Source organism: Rhamphochromis sp. 'chilingali' (genome assembly GCF_963969265.1).
Source record: "Rhamphochromis sp. 'chilingali' genome assembly, chromosome: 7".
Classification (NCBI taxonomy): domain Eukaryota; kingdom Metazoa; phylum Chordata; class Actinopteri; order Cichliformes; family Cichlidae; genus Rhamphochromis; species Rhamphochromis sp. 'chilingali'.
Window position 1 is genome coordinate 17,019,401 of NC_137934.1, and position 12,404 is coordinate 17,031,804.

The following is a 12,404-nucleotide window of genomic DNA, read 5'->3' on the forward strand; positions in this document are numbered from 1 at the left end:
CAGACGCCAGCAAGGTGGAGGTGGAGTACTGGTTTGGGCTGGTATCATCAAAGATGAGCTTGTGGGGCCTTTTCGGGTTGAGGATGGAGTCAAGCTCAACTCCCAGTCCTACTGCCAGTTTCTGGAAGACACCTTCTTCAAGCAGTGGTACAGGAAGAAGTCTGCATCCTTCAAGAAAAACATGATTTTCATGCAGGACAATGCTCCATCACACACGTCCAAGTACTCCACAGCGTGGCTGGCAAGAAAGGGTATAAAAGAAGAAAAACTAATGACATGGCCACCTTGTTCACCTGATCTGAACCCCATTGAGAACCTGTGGTCCATCATCAAATGTGAGATTTACAAGGAGGGAAAACAATACACCTCTCTGAACAGTGTCTGGGAGGCTGTGGTTGCTGCTGCACGCAATGTTGATGGTGAACAGATCAAAACACTGACAGAATCCATGGATGGCAGGCTTTTGAGTGTCCTTGCAAAGAAAGGTGGCTACATTGGTCGCTGATTTGTTTTGGTTTTGTTTTTGAATGTCAGAAATGTATATTTGTGAATGTGGAGATGTTATATTGGTTTCACTGGTAAAAATAAATAATTGAAATGGGTATATATTTGTTTTTTGTTAAGTTGCCTAATAATTATGCACAGTAATAGTCACCTGCACACACAGATATCCCCCTAAAATAGCTAAAACTAAAAACAAACTAAAAACTGCTTCCAAAAACATTCAGCTTTGATATTAATGAGTTTTTTGGGTTCATTGAGAACATGGTTGTTGTTCAATAATTAAATTATTCCTCAAAAATACAACTTGCCTAATAATTCTGCACTCCCTGTAGTATTCTGTGTGCCCCTACTCTACCCCAGGGGTTCTGTTTATTGTCACATCAGTGTTGCTCAGAGCTTGGTGTTTGCCTGGTGTCATTTCTACATATACATCTACATATTCTCAAAGCATGAGTGAGCCTCGCTGAAGCCTCCTGGTAGGCTAAGGCTTTTCTGTAAATGTATGTGTGATTCTGTGTTCTCCCTGTTCTTGCCTGGGTTTCCTCCCACAACATAAAGACATGCTTGTTTTTAAGGTTAAGTGGTGATTCTAAATTGACCATAGGTAGAAATGTGAGTACGTGTCTCTGTGTGTTAGCGCTGTGAGGAACTCCAGTCCTTCCACAACCTGAAATAGCCAGAAAAAGAATGGATTTTCTAGTTTTGCTTTAAATAATCCGTGTCTCTGTTGTTTGCCAGTCTATAACCTTCTGGGTGTGAATTGTAACAATCTAACTGTGCTTCGCTTTTCGCTTTCTTTCTTAACTTTCTTTCAATAGCTTTAAAAAAAAAAATAATAATAATGCACACAAACACAGATGACCTCATATCATCTGTGTGCTTTCGCTTTCTTTCCTTCTATTTTCTCTCTCAGTTTAGGTTTAACATTCCCCAAAGTACGTCTCACCAATTGCTTCTCACCAGACTCGCAAACACTGTCATTTTCAAAATCGCTGCTTCAGAAGTGCCTTTAAAATGATACAGACTCGCGTGGGAGGCAGTCTGCTTGAGCTGGTTTTTATTTAGCCAGCAAGGCAAGCAATGAAAAGAACTAGGAAACATTTGGAACTGATGTGCATCTGTGCCTTCTCAAAACAAATTTACTGTCCCCTAATTAAAACGCTCGTAATTGAGAGACATAATGTGATATTTGCTAGTAACATGGCGCTTTATTTGCATCTGGAGTAATTGATGTGTGGAAATTATATTCCAGCTCTTGGTTAACTGCTGGTTAAGAACTGGCGTGGGGGGTGGGGGTGTGTGAATGTGGAACAAAGCTTGTGAAATTTTAAACCCACGCCGGGTCTAACGACGCTTATCATCTTTAAAATGTAAATAGAATAGCGTTCTTTGAAAGCTTTTTCATGTTACTAATAAATGCCAGTTCTCTGAATTTATTCCCACCTTTACAGCTAGTCTAGTCACAAACAGGATATTCATTTAACTCAGTACTCAGAGAAAAAGTATTTACCTGGAGTAGAGCGCCTTTTTTACTGTAGATTTAATTGAGAGACTACTTTGAGCAGTCAGAGGATTGTAGAGGATGCTGAAAGATGCATCTGTAGTGTTCTCAGACATGAAATCTGTATGATAAGCTCATCTCCAGGATAGCAGGATAGAAGGGGATGTGATGCGCCACAGTGGGTCCTCACAGATCACATTTGCCTCAGCTGCTGTTTAAATGAGAAGCCTCTCTTAGCTTCTCTCCCCACATCTGAATGGAGGATATAAACAGAGGGAGATGTGCTGAACAATCCACCTTTTCTCATCTATTCTACAACTTAACTGATCTCAAGGCTAAAACAACAGCCGTTTGATTTGCAGTCAAGTGAGGAAAATGTGGCAGCGGGGAAAGCCACTCGACCATTTGCTCTGTTCAGGCTGCGCTTCCAGCTGACAGGCTGATGAGCTGCAATCAGCCCTCCTACTCCAACTGGGCCATACTGTGGCAATGATTGGTGATTTATGTCGGAGGAATAGTCAGACTAGGCTACTTAAAGCTAAAACTGAGAATGTCAATTTTTCTCTTGGTTTTAAAACACTTGTTTGGATTTTGTTGGCAACTGTCTATGTGAATGTATTTAGGTGAAAAGCACAGAGAATTGTTGCACACTTGTTCCTGACATTTGATGTAAACCATTATAATAGTTTCAACCTCAAAGCTGTAAAAATGTCTTAATAGGAGTCAGTTAGAATTTGCTTGTTTACATAATGCGAGGATGCGAGTTATTATAATAAAAGTAAAACCACTTGCTTTATTTGAACTTAGAGGCACCTTAAAACCGTAATTCCGCAACTTTTATAATACATAAACTTTGAATGGCCAAAACCACCCGTTTTGTTATCATTTGACCAACAACTGAGGAAAAGAACCAGGAGTCTTAGACTTATTGGTTTGCACAGTTCTCAGCCAAATAAACAGGAAATGAATCACACAACTACAAGAATCAGTCTCTAAAAACAACGTGTCATTTATTTAATAAGGATATAAACACAAATTCCCATGAATTTCTAATTGTTCTATCTTTAGAAATAAATAGGCACTAATTATTGCATTCAACTGATACATACAACACCTTGGCCACCAGGTGTGGTGCAGGGGAATAAGAATGGGGCGGGACTGTCAAAACTTCCCACATGCCACTGCTCCTACCTGTGTGGGCAAAAATGCTTATAGCTAGATATAAGTAAGAAAAATTGAAAAATATGCATAAATTTAATAAAAAGCTTCAGTTTAAATGAAGTAAGGACACCAACATTAGCTGTTGCTGTTAGCAATGTAAGGCAGTGACACATGATGTCTTTCTCCTAGCCTCTCCATTTAATGATTGTTCACCAACGGATTTAATAGTTTAATTTAAATCTAACATAATGTTTAAGGGTGGCCCCCAGATGGTTTTGTCTTCTTTGTGCGAATAAGAATTAAACATGCTTGCTCGGCACCACTTGAAGGCTGTAATTTCCACCTTTTTAAATGGTTGTCTAAATAACACATCCTTGTTTCCTTAAGTAAAGACATTTCGTAACCTGAGAGCTTCAGAGTTCACTTTACAGCAATTTCCCATTCACCTTGTGGCTTTGCTAAACTCTAATTTTCCTTTTTGTATGACTGTAATTTTAATTAATGGTTCAGGGTCTATCCATTGAAAATTGACTAAAATGCGATGTGTTTTATTTCAGTAGTAAATGAGTTGGAGAGCTGAGGCTGTTCTCCAAAAAGCCTAACACATAATGTCTGAAATGAAAAAGGTCTGGTAATGTCCCTTCCCATCTAAAGCATGAGGAGAAATTGTTTCCTAATAGAAAACTGAGTTTAATCGTGCATGTTGTTAATGTAGGCTTTTGCATGTCATGGGTTTTAAGAATAGAGCACTATCCTATGCACCACATTAGACTTATGTGTTGTAAAGAAGACAAAGTGACAAATGCATTTTACAATAGATTTTACACACAGCCCTAAAGACCTGTGAGTGACCCCCTGGCAGACTCAAGTCCTGGAATACACACTTTTCCCCAGTGACCGTCTATTGCCAGGGAGTCATTGGCTGATATTTAGGCCTGTTTCACTGACAGTGACAGCCACTTGTAACTGCTCAAGGAATAAAAATTTTCCTATACATTTTTTTCCCCGATGGTTGCCCAGCAGTCCCTAGGCCATAGTGGGTGTAAAGCAAAACAAAACCAAACAAAAAACCCAAAACACAAGTTGTATCTTGCCACTGGAGCAGACGGCAATCAAACCACCAACCTGTCGATTGGTAGGTGACCTGCTCTGCCTCCTGAGCCACAGCTACCCCTGCAAATGGTTTTGGTTTGTATAGTTAATTTCCCCCCTCAGAGCTATGCTATGGTGAAGTTTTATATAAGTCACCTGCTTAAACTGAATTAAGGTTGCAAATTATGTAACAGTGTCGATGTTATTGACGGGCTTCGGGGGTCCAGGCAAACCCAACAAAGTCAGTGTGCCCCCTCAGCTGAATTCTACTGATATACTTCAGCTATAAGTTACACAAATTCATATAATTTGATGTAAACATCTACATTGTTTGTTGTTATTGGAGTGCAAGCTTAGTTTCTGTTCCCAGTAGTTTAGTTCTGCAGCAGGCGTGGTAACCAGCATAACTGGTCAAGAGTCAGTTTTGTGCAGCTATAGTTTTAAAGCAAGACCCTTATTGAAAATTGCAAAAGTAATGGAAATATGTTGAGCATATTCTGAGCTCACAGTCAACTATTCTGCTGTGTGGTGAGTTTATTGCTCCAGTTCTGGATTTGAGGACAATGTCTCTCCTGTTTGTCTCATGCTTTGACTCTGCATTATAAGACGGGTATTTGTACACTTTTATAACAGCGGCTACAATTCTCTCTGCGTGTACCACGTATATAAAGTTGTAAATATGCACATTGTAAATATCCACATATCACAGTGACATCGATATCTTATGCACTGTTTATGATGTTAAGCTGTTCACTCATGTATTTGTGTTTAGTGTAGCAGAAAATTATTCTAGTACCTGCACATCTGGCAAACTCTCGTGGACGCTTTGAGTCGTCAGTTAATATACTAGAAAGAATGTGTCATTAAACTTGATGAACGCATTCTGCTTCTACTAATACATTATATAATGTTTTTCATTGTGTTTCTCTGTTTATGTTTTTCACTCCTTCACAGTTTCTTTGCCACCGCCCTGGCAAGACAGTCCTATTTTGGTAATAACTTTAGTAAACGTGAGCATAAGAGAGAGGAAGAACCAGTGATAGCTGAGACTTCCACTCAGTCAATTAATCAATTAAAACTGATTATTATGGATTTCAGTATCTCATTAGGTTTTAATATTTACCTATTTTTAGTGGCCCCCTTTTGGCCATCCCTATGAAACCTTCTTGAGGCACCCCTGCTGCCAGGAGACATCAGAAATACCACAACACTACCAGAACTCCCAGAGCAATCTCACCAACTTCCCTTACACTAACCTCAGAGTCTTCAGACCTGCAGTTGAACCAGCCAGTCTGTCACAGCTAATTTTGTCATGATGGCAGCCTGCAATTTGTGCTGAAGTTTCTAAGAAAGTCAGGTACTGTAGCTTCTGTTGTGGTTGAATTAATGCCAATAATTGGGTAAGACTGCAGAAAACAGAGCTATAAAAATGACAAAAGGAGCGTGCAGCTGTCTGAAATTGGTGGGGTAGATATATCTGCCAAATATTTGCATCGATATCAGTCTTAAGTGTCTTATATCGGTGAGCATCCAGTCATAAGTGACCATATATAAAAGAAATAGGCCAAAAAAATACGTTACAAAAGACTTGTGTTTCACACCATGTTTGTTTGTTGAGTTAAATTCTTACAATTATGTTGTGTGAGAAAAATGCAAAGGCTGTGACTTTTATGAGTAAATCATATAAAACAAGCATTTGCTATATAATTTTTTGTAATAAAGAAGTCAGTGCCAATCAGTATACCCTTGCAGTAGTTGACCACTCGTAGCTGTGCACCATTTCCATTTACTGACATTTACTCTGGCTATGAAGGGGAGAACGGGCTTTTAAGAAATATTTGCATAAACATCTGAGTACATCGACTACAGCATTTATTGAAGCTTGATTCTCACAACACCAGACCTCCTATTTGTTTGCACCTGGCTGCTGTTGTTGTATTTTGCCAGAAAACTTTTTCTAAAAGTTTTTGATTACAGCCTTTCAGCTGGATGATGACTCTTTCTCTAAGCCTAGCCCGTGTTTGCGTGTCTACCTCTTTTCATTCACTGCAGCTCTCTGAAATATTGAGCCAGACTATTTTCTCTGAGGTGTGGGAGTTAGGATGAGCGATCTCTGTTGACCAAGACTGATAACTGTTGACGATCAGAGAAGAAAATTACAGTGCAGAAGCACCAGCTGTATCAAGTGTGAATGCATGACAAACCTTCCTTTACTTCAGAAAGTGGCAGAAAATGTGGCTAAATGAGTACGTCTCAGTGATGATAGAAGTCTCTTTGTTATGTAATGAGCTAAATTATAGATAATACGGTTCTAGAAAATCACAGGGTGTCAGTCTCTCCTGTCATTTCTTCTTACCCATCCTGTGATTAATTGTTCTGGGCTTGAGATCAACTCTGACCCCTACTGGTGTGGATGGAGCTGCTTTGTAATAAAGCTCTCTAATCTTTATGTGAACTATGACATTACATGTAGACTGATACTTGATAATAACATGACAACAAACAGCTACTCTTTTTTAAAGTTTCTCAGTAAAATGAAGTATACTCAGGATAATTGTTGATCAGGCCAAAGTATTTTGTTTCAGTGCACTTTTCACCTGCTACTCTACTATTGCATACATTTGGTGCTTAAATGGCAGTATGAATGAATGAATTATTCAACCACCTTCAAGTGATCTACAAGCTTACAGACTGTGCTAATTCATAATTTACAGAAGGGCTTATAGTTCTGAACCAGAAGGTTTCCTCTTACTTTTGAAGAATCTGTAATTACATTAACCTTTTTTTCTTTGCGGTTATTTCACAATGACTCTCAAGCAAGCGTGTGGGTTGTTCCACAATTACAGTTACTGAGCACAGCGAGGTCTGTGGACTGTATGGCTGCATAATATTGTGACTGACTACTGTGGGTTTTCTTTTTTCAATATAATCTACAACATAACATAACATAAGCATACTGCCCATTCTTTGTGCCATAGATTCAACAAAATGCTGGAAACATTCTTCAGAGATTTTGGACGATATTTACACGATATCGTCACGTAGTTGCAGATGACTATAGCAGCCCTTTGAAATGATACCATGTTCAAGGGACCACTTTAAAATGATTTGAACTTTATCATTATCCTGCTGGGAACAGTGATCGGAAGATGAGTACACCCTGATCATAAAGCGATGTAATGGTTAGCAACAATACTCAGGAAGGCGGTGTTGTTTAAATGATGCTCAAATGCTAAGAATATATCCCGTACTCCAATAACACCAGCACACTAAAGTGTTGTTTCAAGGCAGGCTGGATACATGCTTTCATTTTATTTTTGACAAATTCTGACACATAAGAGAGGGTACATTACATCTACTTGTTATTATGTATATGATATTTGCTTACAATAAGCACAAGGTTAAACTGTGTCTAATATTTTGGCATTCAGGTTATCTGGAAAATAAATAATATCAAATGTAAAACTCAGGCATTGTTTGAATGCATTTTAAAAAACAGTTTTTTTTTCCGCTGAAGTCATGACTATACAGCCTCTTTGTTTTTTCTTCAGAGCAACATTAAAGTTAACATTAATATTAAAACTTCTTGAGATCCACAGGATGGGATTCATTTGTTCCAAGCAGGGATCTGTGGATGCATAGCATGTTGTACCAGTAGCCTACAGCTGTGAGACTCCACTTGCACTCACATCATGTGACTGCCTTGCTAAAAATAACCCTCTCTCCACGCGTGATGTGGATGATACCCAGACTAAGAATAGGCCTACTGGAGAGAAACGACATGATAGTAAATCACCAGTGAAGCAATAGCTGCAGTGCAACAGAGAGGAGGATTTAATAACTTGGCCTTGAAACTACGCAATATCAGTGAAGCTCCTGACAGTATAATTTGCTCAGCACAGCCACTGCTTGGTATCTGTCAGGTATGCATGGCTCTGCATCCGCTCCTACTGGCAGACTTCTCTGCTAATTGACTTGGGAAAGGACAGATAGAAGACAAAAGCAGTAAACAGACTTTTAAGTCCTGCTTTCATTGGCTAAAAAAAACCCCAAAAAATGACTTAACCGACCATTTGACGAACAAAAACATGTTTAAGTTAAAAGATATCTGCATGAAAAAGTAATGACAGATTTATTTCTTTTTTAGCAGTTTAAGCAAGCAGGTGTTGGAAATGCAAATATTTATAATAACTGTTTTGAGAACTTAAAAACTGAAAAAACAAAAAAAAACAAAAAACAATTTCTACAAAATCTGATCCCGAAGCAGACTGCCTGTAGCTCACCTAATCAACTGGCTTTAGAAAGGATTGCTCGTAGATTTGAGGATTCAGAGGTGTAGGGGAGCCTGGTTCACTCTGCAGCTAGATGAAGTCGAGTCGAGCAGAGTACATTTAAGATATTTTTTGATAGGGTAGCAGGAGGGAGACAGATGCTCGGATAAGAGCAGGACCTTGACCTGGAGGTAAAGAGCTGTTTGTCTCTTTGTAGAGTTGGATGCATGCAACCATGTTGTGAATTCACCAGGACAGTGTGGTGCACTGACCTGGAAGAATGAAGGGAGGTTCAAGAGTTGGTCACCTGAATATTGCATTATGTGGAGAAGCGACGGTGTAATGTGGCCTGAGGTTGAGCAAATAAACATGAAATCTCTGCAGTAATAAGGGATCTGGGACTGGCACAGTGGTGCTTGTCTGTATTCTGTATTTTGCAGTATTTTTGCTTTCCCAGTCCTTTGCTTGGATAATATAGGCGTTGGTAGTAAATTTGTGGGCACAGCTGGTGGGCAGTGTGTCTTCTGAAATTTGCAGAAATATGCACTGACCCTTTGTGATTCCAAATTTTGTTTTCTGCAAAAATATATTTTTTTGTTTTTTAAGTTGCGTATGCTTAGGAGTTAGTTATGCATTCTCAGTGGGGAAAAAATGGGAAAGAAAAGCTTGAATTTCATGGAAACTGACGATTAAGTGTAATCAGATAGAACTGGACTGAGGGCGGTATTTAATTCTAAGTTCATGAAGGTAATTTTAACCTTTTTGTTATTACAGTTCTAACAACACCCCTCAATTAACAATAAGTAAAGCAAAATAGATTATTACATAAAAATATGTTTTATTGTCTAGACTCTGCATCTGTTTTTACACTGAGCAATATCTAAGATTGATCTATCAACTTCCTTTCATGCTTTACCAAAGGATCATGTGCAGTGTAGATCTTGATCACCTTGTGTATCACAGATATACCACAAATTGCTGTAGTTTGAACAGTGTTAGCTATGCAACATGCGTAACATGCAGCTCTTGGGTGTGCAAAGATGCATGAAGAGTCACTTCACATGGGACTGAACCTTAGCACAGCACAGCATTGCAGTGTAACAGTCATTTTATACATTACCTTTAGGCGCCATATGGCTGGCTGCCCTCTCACAAGGAGGTAGGCACGCAGCCATCTCGGTTGCTACAAGAAGACTCCGTGCTCTCAGGCAGGCATGTATCATTTATCAAACACCTTAAAATGACCGAGCTGACAGACTGCTTGATGTATGATCGTGCAATCACAGGTGTTATCATATGTTGCCGTGGAGTTGTTGATGCATGACTGGCTTAAGCATCTTTAGGGCAAGTTGGGTGATAACACTGGTTGGAGGCCTGGGTGCACTGATAAAAGGAGGAAGCTCACCTAACTCCAGAGACGATCAAAGTTGCTGCAGTGAAGGATGAAATGAAATAGCTGTATACAATTAACTGATTTCACCGATAAACATTTTTATATTTAAAACTTGGAAGACTATCTTTTAAAACTAGTTAGAATATGCTTGTGACAGAGCGTATGCACGGCTGTGCCATAGAATATAGTGTCTTGTAAGGATATTTGCTGCTCTGTGTTTACGTGACAGCCTAGATCCTATCACTGCTTTCCATTTAGTCACTGATGTGCTCATTGTATTTGGAGAATTGCCTCACCATGTCTCCGCTTCAAGCTTGTCGAACAGAACTCAATTTTACCACAACAATAGAAAGCGATAGGAGATTCAGAGGTGGGAAACACTGTAGGATTGTCACGGTTCTGGGTCCGTCGGACCCAGTAGTTTGAGTTTTATTATGTTTTGGTTTTAGTTTGCATCAGGGATTGTTTTCTTGTTTTCTTGTAGTGTTGATTATGATGATGTTTATTATTTGAGTTTCATGTTTCTGTGGTGTTTAGGATTTGTTCTTCAGTTGTGTCTGCTTAGTATTTGTCTAGCTCCATGTGCCATTTTCTGTCTGTCTCTCTATGTCGAGTTTGTGTCTTAGTGTGATGGTTGCTTGTTCCTGTTTTATTGTGATGGTCTGCGTCTCATGTGAGTGTGTTCAGTTTTACCTTTGTCTCGTCTTGTTGATTATTCCCAGCTGTGTCCACCACCTGTGTGTAATTCCCCTGTGATTCTCTGTGTATTTAAGTCATGTCTGCCGTCATTGTAGTTGCTGGTCCGTCTGTGTATTCCACCCTGCGTCATCTGTGTGTTTCCCTGCTGTCAACCGCCAAGTGTTTCTGCTCATGTTCAGGTTCGTGTTCTGTAGTTAGTTTGTTCCCAGTCTAGTTAGTCATAGCTCCCTTTGCCGTTTGTATTTACTTTCATGCTCAATAAACCACCTTCACACCTTCACGACTGCCTGCGTTTGGATCCTCCTTCATTGCCTCCACACGGCTCACCTCACTCGCCGTGACAAGGATTGTTTGTTGATTATTGAGTAACAAAAGTGCTGTTGTAGTTGTAAGACAACAAAGGATATCTTCGCTACTCAAATAGTGTATAGTACTATACATGTCTAGAACCACCCCTCGTTTCTTTATGTTTGATTTCCAAGGAGACAAGTGAACTCGACTAACAACTCATTAAACTTTCTGAATGTCTTTTAAAGTCTTTTTTCTTTAGACATTAGCTGCTTTGGCAGTCATTGTAGTCAGTTTTCAGAGGAATGTTTTCTTAAGCCACTTAGCACTGACCCATGAATCATTCAAATATAAAACAGGCAGACCAGTGTTGTGTCTACACAGCTTGTTGCCGAAGGGAGTGGTGGCAAGCCTAAACAAATTCCTGACAGGCTTCTTGACAAGCTGAGTGGTTGTCAAGAAGCCTGTCATAATGAATTGAGGTATGCCAAACAGCATAGCGTAAATAAAAGAGAACGGTTGTTGAGGAACAAATCAAAATTAGAAATTTTTGGTTCAAATTGTTATCAACATATGTGGGGAAGGTCAGGGTAGAGGCACAACAGTCAGTGTCTACAGCCATCTGTAAAACACGGTGGAGGCTTAGTCATGGTTTGCGTTTCAGCCAGTGGTGTTGGAGATCTTGTCAAAATGCAGAAAATTACCATCACATTTTGAGCCACCTTGCAGTTTCAGTGACAGTGATCCCAAACACACTGCACAGTGCAGTAAAAGCATGCCTGGATAGAAGAAAACACAATGGAAAACAATCACTCTGAGATTGGATTTACCAGAGCTTAGATCTCAACATTACTCACGCAGTGTGAGATCATCTTAACAGAGAATCAAACAAAGGCAGCCAACATCCAAAGAAGAGGAAGAATGTCCTTCAAGAAGCCATATTAAATATTGACTTTCAAACTCAGTAGAATTTTACAAACTCTATTTTGCTTTATATTCTGTATTTCCATGTATTTTTGCAGATGTTTAAATAAATCACAGCATCTATTTCCCATTTTCCTCTTGATAGCTTGAGATTTTTTTCTCAGTAGTCTTAGCTATCAGCAGGACAAAAAGACCCTTGATCCACAACACTCACCAAAGACTTCCCTGATGAGATTATAGTCTCAGCAGCTACTTTGTAGTGTCACTGAATAAAACTTGATGTCAGTTTTGTAAACTTTTGTTTCGGTCAGATTAAAAATGTGGATAAACCTGGTGTGCTCAATGTATTCTGTAATATTCTTTGGTTTCACAGTCAAATCCACATCATGCTCATTACATCTAGTGAATGCAAGTGTCTTTAATTATTAATAAAGTCTACTCAGCTAAGAAATACTTGATGTGAATCATGCCCCGGCGACAACTTCTACATGACTTTAACAGCACCTGTTGGTTTTATGTTTCCTCAAATAACAAATCAAACCTCCAGCATCCTTTCATGTGTGTCTCCAAA